The sequence below is a fragment of the Toxorhynchites rutilus genome, chromosome 3 (assembly GCF_029784135.1).
Source record: "Toxorhynchites rutilus septentrionalis strain SRP chromosome 3, ASM2978413v1, whole genome shotgun sequence".
NCBI lineage: Eukaryota > Metazoa > Arthropoda > Insecta > Diptera > Culicidae > Toxorhynchites > Toxorhynchites rutilus.
In genome coordinates, this window is record NC_073746.1 from 73401813 (window position 1) to 73412126 (window position 10314).

The following is a 10314-nucleotide window of genomic DNA, read 5'->3' on the forward strand; positions in this document are numbered from 1 at the left end:
TGGCGATGGTTTGAGCCGGCTTACCGCGCTTCGACCACGACTTTTTTCGCTTTAGGTTGTCGTACGTGATCTACTTTTCATCACCAGTCACCATCTTCTTCAAAAATGGGTCGAGTTCGTTCCGTTTCAGCAGTACATTGCAGGCGTTGATCCGGTCTAAAGAATTTTTTTGCGTCAACTCGTGTGGCACCCATACATCCAGTTTTTTTTAGAATCCAATCTTCTGCAATTGGTTCCAAACGGTTTTATGGTCTATACCCAGTTCCTGGCCAATCGAACGAGTGCTCGCATGCCGGTCTACTTGGATGATTTCAACGATTTTATCGGTTTCCACGACGATTAGCCTACCAGTAGGGGGTGTATCTTTGACAGCCACTACATCAGAACGAAATCGATCAAACCAACGCTGTGCTGTGCGAATCGTTACAGTATCGGGTCCATAAACTACACGTATTTTTTCGGCCACCTTCGTTGCAGTTTAACCTCGCAGGTAGTAAAAACGTAAAATATGGAGAATTAGAATAGTTATCGGTAGAGATTAAGAACAATGAAAAACATGTATCAGGTAAAGGCAAGAAATGTGTCGTCTCTGGGTAGTGGGTAGTGGGTAGGAATTAAAATTCATCTGTTACATTTTTTATATTTTTTATTCTAGGTATAAAGCTTGCTTAAAGCTACTTTTACAGTTTCACAGAATGTTCTTCTTCCGAGAACGAGAATGGTTTTACGATAATATAATTTTCATTTTCCGGTCTGAAACTATGCTATAACTGAGTTCCGGAAATTTGCTTCACATGATTATAATGGGTTTTAAGTTTTCTTTCCATTGCTTTATAACTTGTCTCTGAAAAAAACCATAGTGCATTTTCGAATCTGTTTTGAAAATTGCCCATGTATATAGTTCTCTTGCAGTTGTAATGTGATGACCCTGTAAACTAGCTTTAGCAGCATTCCGCTTCAAAACTCCCCCTAAAGCGTCATATGGACCTTTCCCGAGGCATGTGGCGAAAAAGTTCCACTCCGCATCTATACCAAACTCTTTTTTCATTTGGCACAAATTAAAGGCTGTCATCTTATTTTTGTACTGACTACCTGATCCATCTGAGAAAAAGTGAACTTTCTTAAGATCAGGCAACTTCCTTTTGATAAAATTAACACAATCTACAATGAATAAACGAACTGCAACGTGATTATGCTTGGAAGACTTCGCGATTGCCGTGAAATTGGTAAACTTTAAATCTGAAGTATCATCATCCTTAAAATAAATATCAAATGTGTAAATAAAGGGTGTGTCACATCAAATTGCATCACGGAAAAAACGCTGTAGAAATTTAATTTTTAGGAATTATATCTTCAGCTTTCGCTTATAATCAGATAAGAGTGTATAGATCACGTTGGCCATGCTTCACTGTCAATTTTTCGTAAATTTGGAAAAATGTCGTCGAACGAAAAAGAGCGTCGTGAATTAATCCTGCGCACTCATTTCGAGAATCCGGAGTTGTCACATCGGGACATCGGTAAGATGCTGGGAATCGTCCAATCCACGGTCAGCAGAGTACTAAAACGATACTTCGAGAACCTAACCATCGACCGGAAGGTGAAGAACGGCAAAAATGGATGCTCCGTCAGTGAAAAAGATCACAAGCGCGTAGTTAAGCAGTTTAGACGTGATCCGAGAAGTTCGGTCCGGGATGTCGCCAATAAGCTGAATTTGTCAAGTTCATTCGTCCAGCGGACCAAGCAGCGGGAGGGCCTGCGTACATACAAGGTTCAGAAGGCTCCTAACCGCGACGAAAGGCAAAACATGGTGGGGAAGACGCGAGCCCGGAAGCTGTACACCGAAATGCTGACGAAGCCGCATTGCCTGGTAATGGACGACGAAACCTACGTCAAAGCGGACTTTCGTCAGCTGCCGGGCCTGTTGTTCTTCTCCGCAGAGGACAAATTCAGCGTTCCGGAGGAGATTCGCAAGCAGAAACTATCCAAGTTTGCCAAAAAGTAGATGGTGTGGCAAGCGATCTGCTCTTGCGGAAAGCGGAGCGCCCCCTTCGTGATGACCGGCACGGTAAACGGGCAGGTTTACCTTAAGGAGTGCCTACAGAAGCGCTTACTACCACCATTGAAGCAGCACGAGGGCCCGACCATCTTCTGGCCGGATCTCGCTTCGTGCCACTATTCAAAGGACGTGTTGGAGTGGTACGAAGCCAACGGGGTCACCTTCGTGCCAAAGGAAATGAACCCGCCCAACGCGCCGGAGCTTCGCCCAATAGAGAAATATTGGGTGATTATGAAGCAGGCCCTCCGGAAGAACCCAAAAGTTGTCAAATCGGAGGCGGACTTCAAGAGAAAATGGATTTCTGTTCAAAAAAACTACAACCTGACGTTGTACAGAACCTTATGGACGAGGTAAAGAGGAAGGTGCGAGCATACGGGCTTGGGCTCGAAGTATGAATAAAAAGAAAATGCTAAAAGTTGTTTAATAGTTTTTATTTTACTGTCTAAAATTTTCAACAGGATCGGTCTACTGGGCGAATTTCTACAGCGTTTTTTCCGTGATGCAATTTGAGGTAACACACCCTTTAGTGCACTGTGCGTTTACCCAATAAAAACCTTGTACAGCGTCTTGTACAACAAATGAAAAATTTTCAGAAAAATCACCAATTATTACATATTCCGTCACTTTCAAGTTAGTTTTAACATATTTCAAATATTTCCCTTGTTGTTCAGCTATGAAATAATGTGGGGTGATAAATCAGATAATTTATCCAGAAACATGTCTATGAATTCTTGAGTTTCCAATTCCACTAAATCCACGATGTAACGGTCAGATTGACGCCATTGTTTAAGTTGTAAGGATTCCACATTCCTATCGGTCAGAATAGTCTAATATTTTAACATAACAAGTCTAATATTTTCAAAAGACTATCTTATCGGCTTTGATTTTATATGTCGATCATCTGGTCCAGTAGATCAAACGTTATGAATTTTTTTGTTGGGAAAAAGAGGAAAAAATTGATTTTTCGAACCATCGGTTAACTTTAAAAAATCATAACTCAAAAACGAAAAAAAGGCCTCTCTGGTTTCGACATATGTTATGTGAAAAATTCTCAGCCATCCAGTAAAATATAAAAAAATATAGCGCCCGAGACTATGAAAACAATAAAAAACGAATACAATCACTAATGACGAGAACAGATTTCGAATTTTCTGCAGGTATAGTATTGGCTTTAATTTGATATGTCGACCATCTGAATCGGTTTGTTCAAATGTTATGAATTTTGAAGAATATCATTTTTGGAAAAAAGAGGAAAAAGTTGATTTTTCGGACAACCCTAAAATGGAAATGGTCACCCTATAAAAAAATAAAAAAATACGGGGAATTTTTTTGCGATAAAGAACAAAACTACCGATTCTCACGAAAATCTGAGAACCACTATATCGGTTTGTCTTGGAATGGCCGTATATATATATATTGGCGTAGGATTACGTCTTTCGGGAACATATTGGGGTACAAATTGAAAATCGAGAATCGAGCACATCGTGAAAATTGTCCAATTTCAAACGCTTATTGCTCAGTCATTTCATGACGGATTGATGAATTTTTTGCGTCAATCGATTTCAGCACTCCATAACAATTTTTTATATTGAATAAAATAATATATATCATTAAACTAACTATCAAACAATTGAAAAATCTCAACCCCTATCCTAACGGAAATACCCACTTCTGATTGGTCGAAATTGACGACACATGCGGCGGTTCCCTAACAGAGACATCAAAACCAAGTTGCCTAGGGGAAATCAGCATTGCAAATACATGAAAGTAGGGGGAGCTTTTGCTCCCGCCGAGTTGTGTTCCCAAACAGAGACATCAAAACCAAGCTGCCTGATGGAAATCGGCACTGCAAATACATGAAAGTCGGGGGCATTTTTATATTGCAAATAAGAAGAGTGATACGAATAATTCTAGCAAATAAAATTTAAATTTGGAACTTTAATGTTGGTTGCTTCGTGAAACTCAATATCACAAGGGTAGGTGTAAAATTGTATACGATTGTTAACCGTTGTGTTAACCCTTTCCCGTACAACATAGAGTCTCACTACATATAGTACATATAGTATTAGGTGTACATATAGTATTAGGTATTGTTAGTCCAATTAAAATTCGCATTGGGTTGAATAAACAATCAGAAAGTAAAAATTATAAAAGAAAATTACCTTTCCCATTTCAAATATATTTTCGCTATATTAAAGTAACATGTTTTTACTGATAAGAAAAATTGATAATTGTGTTCGGTATTAATAATTATCTTATATTACATTGGTGAATTTGTTTTCTTTATTTCATCAATACATATAACAAGAGGCATCTCGTCTAGGATCATAGAGGGCGATTCTCATCATATCTCGTTCCTTTTCGGTATCCTTTATCTGATACGCACCATCCAACGACTGTTTATCATCCTTCTGTTATCATCACCCGTTAAACACTGGTGGAATGAACAAACAATACCCAACAACCAAACAAAAAGGCCTTTTTCAGGTCCACCTAATCATTATCAAAGAGTTTAACGATGTAATTATCCAAAATCAACAGATAACCTAACGGAATCCTACGTCAATTATGCGGTCGTGTCTCGGACACAACCCTCCTGTGACTTTTTTTTTGAGAATTTCAAAAATACGTTTTCGAGAAAAAATAATTTTGATTTTTTTTTATTTTTTTTTTTTTTTCATCGAAATCAAACAATTTCCCACATTTCATACTTTGACTAAAATTTTGTAAATATTGAAGTGTTTGAGTTATAATTTTTTGTAAAAAATTAGGAAATTTCGTTTGGCCCTTTTCAAAAAGTAGTTTGAGTCTACGTTGAATATTTCAAATTTGCAAAGCTGCTTAAAACAACCATGCGCTTGCACCAACAACGTTTCATTGATATCTGAGATGGTGCTGCCAGCGGCCAGTCGAGTTGGCGTGAATTTCGTCAATAATGTTATTGAGCGATTTTGTTATGATTTATATTCTGTTAATTAGAATTTTTTTTAATATTCGGTATGCGGCTGGATATTTACCCAAATTCAACATGTAACAAATAATCTAATATAATCCTACGAGAACTGTGCGGTCATGTATCGAACACAGTCGTTTATCTTTTTGGAACGGTATTTATAGGAGCTTTGGAACAACCGCATTTCAACAAACTTCGGAAGAATGTAAACATCCATCAGGTTCCAGGGAATGTAGATGACATGATAAGCTGGTGTTTTTGAGCAATATTTCTGCGGTTTGTACAGTTTTACAAAAAAAACAAAACTGTAGTAAAGGCACGAAATGTAACGTGAACAGGCTGTCATCATTCAGATTTGGTTCTTTCCAATTTTTTTTAACACCTAGAAAAAGGCGTGCGTTGAGTTCCGATATGTCTATAGTATCTATCTCAATCCACATCCATTCAACACTTACACCATACAACACCGAGAGCTCTCGCATACCACGCCAAGAAACAGAATTTCGAGATGCGAATTTGAATAATTACGAGAAACATGAATTAATGCCATATTTTCAAAGAAGTAGTACTTTGCTCCAACCGGATCCAGCTAGTGAACCAATCCGAACTAATAAACTCAAGCTGGAGCATCATCGTCCTCATCATCTCTTGTCTGTTTTCTTCTGAAATTCAACTGCAACTCAACTGTGGAGGAAACTGTGCCACCACCCTCCGCACATTTCCACCCCATCCATAGTCAGCAACAAAAACTGTTCGGTGGGTGGGGAGAGACAAGGGGCAAAAGTTTATCAGATGGAAAAGATTCTGATCAGTTTCGTCCCGGTGAATGTCCGCCGGAGAAGGGCCTGGGACGCGGCTCAAGTGCCTCAGTCCTTGCCCGTTGCCTGTTTCTTCGAGATCAGCAAATACTGAAAATGATGAGGTTTTCTCCATTTCCTTTCGCTCAAGAGCTTCGTCTCTCTCGTTCCCTTCAACACGGAATACTAATAGAAACAAACCGGCGGAAACCTGGAGCGCACCAAAAAAAAAAAAGTTAATTAATGCTAATGGCTCCAGAAAACGGGTGAATCGGATGTAAAATATGTTTTTCTTCTATTGGACAGCATCAAAAGCGAAGCATCTTCCATGGGGGAGACGGAAATTCATCCCGGAGGGGTTCTCGGTTCTCGTTGGCGATGGTTGTGATGAAATTCGTCCGAAAGCTGGTCACACAGTAAATCCGGTTCGAAGTGGACACAGGCTTATCAATTAAAAATCTTTACGGCTGTTCGGTCGTGAAACGTGAAAATTCAACGTGAGTAATTCAACACATGAGAACATATGGACCTGTGGTTCATTGCTGAGGTTTTGTGGTGGACCTGATATGCGGATTCATGAAAATCGATCCCATGTCACACTTCGGAGAATTAAACCATTTCGATTACATACAAACAATTCGGATATTCCGGGTACAGGATGCAGCATTTTAAACAATTCAAATTTCACGCAGAACCCTACTGCAAACAGTTTAATCCTATCGGGATCAGCAGCAGCATACTGACCATGCAAAGAGTGACATAGAAATCCGATTCTTCCGTTTCGATTCGCCCACCGTTGTTCGGTCACTCGGTTTGTTTTTAATTAAAAGCCTATCGGGAAAGGTAATCAAAGAGCGCACACAGTTAGGATTCCGTCATGGACAGGACAACACACACTCACACTGAACATGAAATAACAAATCAATTGAATTTGTAATTCCCTGGGACGCAGGACCAACGTGGAAGTCTGATGTATTTTTTTTGTCGCGCGTTGTCCCCCGGGAAGTCCGGCGGGGCTCCGTAACCACGAATCAACAATTTATAGGCTTTTAACGGTGAATTCGCTTCCCCGATGCTCAAACACAATTAATTACAACCAATTTGATTTGCAGTCCATTGTCGGAGAATGTTCGCCTAATTAATGGCCCGGGAAGGGTCGGTTGACAATATTGTTCGAATCGATTGATGTTTTGTCGGTATGTTCCACAGCATTGATGGGTCACAGTTTGTAAGCAATTGTAAATGAAATATTTTCGCCACCTCCTGAAATATTCCTGGTAATTTATGAATGCTTATTATTTATGATGGTAATGATGGCCCACCTCATACAAAGGTTTGAGCAGGACGATTTATCTAATAGATAATATTTATGTTTAAATATATCAAGAAACCAGTTTTAATAGAAAAAGTAGATAAGTCTGATCCTAGGGGTACGAATGGGAACTTGACGTAGGGCCGTCATTGTTTGTAATAATTCCATTTGAATTGAGTTTTCGATAGGCTGACCAAACGTACCGTTTTTAATGGGACAGTGCCGTTTTTTCGCATTTTTTAGTTGTCCCGTATTTTTATCAGTTTGTACTTTTTTTTTGAGTATATAGAAAAAATTGGGTGGGTTATATCTATGATTGAACCGCAAGGTTGACGTGGAACTCCCGTTGGCTAAGAAAACATTTGTTTGTGTTGATTAACCCTTTGCGGTCGTTTGGTTGCTCTCAGCCACCACAGCGAGGAATCATACTAAATATTTTATTCAACGATATAATAGTTTACATTTTTTGTAAGCGAATTTAGATGTCTAGTGATCTTTTTCATGAATGTATACGAAGTATCTATGAATAATAATAACGGTACTCGGTATAAATAAAGTATTATCAACATGGAAAGATGAGAGGATCTTTTCCACTCGTGTTGATCGTGTGTGGAAGCAGGCGTGTCCGCGGATTTTAGAAAAATGGAAAAATGGAAATTCCGCCCTAGCCACGGCCAAATTGGTAGAATTACGATCTACTACGATCTGCTGCCCCATCCACCGTATTCTCCAGATTTGACCCAATGCTTTTATTTTTGGTTTCAAAACTTGAAAAAGTCACTCGCCGGACAGAAATTTGAGCCGAATGAGGAGGTCATCGCCGCCACGGAGGCCTACTTTGCAGACCTCGAGAAAACGTGTCTTTCAGATGGGTTAAAGAAGTTGGGGCATCGCTGGGTCAAGTGTATCGAGCTAAAAGGAGACCATGTTGAGAAAAAAATCGCCCCTTTTTCAAATTTTTTGTGTTTTTTGGTAGGCTAAGTACTTGTCGGACTGCCCTCGTAATGTCGAGGACATAATGATGCGATGCGGGCCTCGTTTACGGGAAAGCTTCACGAATACGGAAATCTAATGCGAACCGCCCGGACCTGACATAGTAAACGCGATTCGATGCGGAGAAACTGTTTGTGGAGTGTTTTGTCGCAAGGTAAATCAAGTGATGGTTGCCAGACGATTTTCATTTGGACGAAAACAAAAATTGAGTTATTAAATCATTATTTTCGCCTCGTTCGCTAAATCATATAACTGTATTCTAATTTACATAATGGGGGTAATTCCGACAGTCTGTTTACGACGAGACAATCAAGTCACGCATGTTTTCGCATTCCGACAGTCAATATTTTTTTTTTTTCTTTATTATAGTGACTTTCAATACATTTTGGCTGGTTTTACTTCCATTTTTGGAAGAATGTCGGGAGTGAGAATTGAACTCGTGATCTCTGCGTGAAAGGTATGGATGTTACCACTACGCCAGATCGCCTCCACATAGACAGTCAATATGTGCGGAAAATGTTTCACACGATGAACTCAGTTCATTTGTCGTTGCATTCTCAGAGTCGCTTTTTGTTGCAAACTCATGACAGTTTGAGTCGGTATTTATTTTACTCGTGACGCTGTTCTGTGTGTACCTAAAAAAGTGAAATCAGTTCATTTAAAACTGTTTCCGCGGGAATAATGGCAGAAAACAAGTAAGTTCAAATGCTCATGCATCTATATTTGTTCTGATCCGAGTTTTATTTATGTTTATTTTTGTTCAAGGCAAAAGATAATGAACAAAAACAATTCGAGCTGATGGTTGGTATACTGGAGAACAATCCGCCAGTGGCTAAGGGATTGATATTCGCAGAGTGCTCTAGTATAGGCAGAAGACACTTCAACAATGTATGGAGTGACATCACTGCAACGCTTAATGGCGCGGGCCCGCCAATCAGGAAAACGCAGGAGTGACAAAAGGTATGTTTTTCGTTCCTTGTTTGAAAATAAGTCTAACCGTACATTTTCCTCAGTGTACAGTTAGTGCCGTCGAAGTTCTGCGAGTTCCACAGCTCCTTATTCCAATTGAACCTTTGCTTCTCCGTATTTCACACGCCCGTTCACCAATCCGGTATCTTCTCAACTGCCCCGAGTCTCCTTCCCTTGTCCAGCATATCCGTGCTCCTTTTGCTTGTGTGAGTGTTGCCTACGTTTAGCACTTTAGTACTACAAAACTCTCCACATACACCGTTAATATAATTCACTCAGAGTAACATAATATGGTTACGCATATTAATATTTATCTCATCACAACTCTACATCCCTCTCCTTGTCCAAAGAAAATTTAGAACAGTCGTTTCATTATACAACACATTTTTTTTGCTTGATTTTAAATATTCGTGTTTTGCGTCAAATTAACGAATCACCGTGGAAACTCGACGGAGAGCGATAATTGTTTTGTTTACTTGTAGTATTCGTGTTTTTCACCGAGGTTTTCGGATCGTTTTCAGGTTGCCGACGTACCGGAGGAACAATGCCGTTCTGTATCGCGGCGTTTCACCAGGTGAAGGTTAACCGGTACGCGGATTAGAGCATCACCAGCATGACTACAATCTTCACCACAATCAACAGACGATTCCTGTGGAAAACAGCCGGCGAAGATGTAGAAAACAGCCGACAGAAAGTAGAGTACCTATTCCAGGCAGGCAACGATGGTGAAGAAAACTTCGTGGGATGCTTAAAGCACACCCGGGCCGGGAGTCGAGCTTGCCTCGACAATAGATTGTCCCCCCCATGCGTAAGGGTGATGGGGTTTATCCCAGCTTGCTTTAGTTTTTTTTTTTTTTTAGGTGTCTGGCCTAGCCTGCCAGGTATGTATAATTTTCTAACCCTAATCCATATCCATATTGTCTGCTTTTTCGTTTTAGGTAAAATCGTCAATTTAGCTGTTTTGTTTTGTCCTGCGATTTTAATTAATTGTCACTCCTCGCCCTTTATCACCTTTTTGCAATAAAATTATTAGATTTCCAATTTCTTTTTTTTTACTCCCTTTTTGGTCAGTGTTTCGTAGGAGAAAGATTAGCTCGTTGAGAAAGGATTCATTTATTGTTAAGTATTCAGTACAGGTAAGGATACGTAGCTTACGAATTGAAACGAGTTGGCATTTTAATAACTCTGGCTGGATGCTTAGCTGAAGACTCCCCTGCTTGTGTTGCTTCGGTAT

General features: G+C 39.7%; 1 long non-coding RNA gene across 1 annotated transcript; it reads left to right on the forward strand.

Moving 5' to 3' along the window:
- The first annotated feature begins 8960 nt into the window (after positions 1–8960).
- LOC129776847 (uncharacterized) lies at positions 8961–10082 on the forward strand. The gene is made up of 3 exons (XR_008743168.1): positions 8961–9071; positions 9602–9961; positions 10019–10082. It is a non-coding gene; the product is annotated as an uncharacterized LOC129776847 (long non-coding RNA).
- Positions 10083–10314: the final 232 nt, after the last annotated feature.